The sequence below is a fragment of the Pteropus vampyrus genome, unplaced genomic scaffold (genome assembly GCF_000151845.1).
Source record: "Pteropus vampyrus isolate Shadow unplaced genomic scaffold, Pvam_2.0 Scaffold2, whole genome shotgun sequence".
NCBI classification, from domain to species: Eukaryota; Metazoa; Chordata; class Mammalia; order Chiroptera; family Pteropodidae; genus Pteropus; species Pteropus vampyrus.
This window is the reverse complement of record NW_011888783.1, coordinates 32,395,882-32,396,183: the sequence shown is the minus strand read 5'-3', so window position 1 is coordinate 32,396,183 and position 302 is coordinate 32,395,882.

Sequence of the window (302 nt, the reverse complement as noted above, 5' to 3'; positions counted from 1 at the left end):
TGCACACCACTTAAAATCTATTCAGCTTTGTAACCAGAACTTTAACAAACATGGTAACAGTGTCTGAAGGCAAAACAGCTGGGAGCTGCCTCAGGAAATGTTAAAAATACACAAGCAAAATAAAACAAAAATGCAGACTTGCTAACTTGAGACAGTACAATTGTCTGGAATTGGAGCTCAGAGCAAAGGAAGAGGAGCATTTCAAGGCTTTGGTGCACCTCTTTGGAGAAGAAATCCTGGATGCAGGCACTCATTTGAAATAATATAGAAATGAAGGGATCCTGTCTGTGCAGCTACCAAGC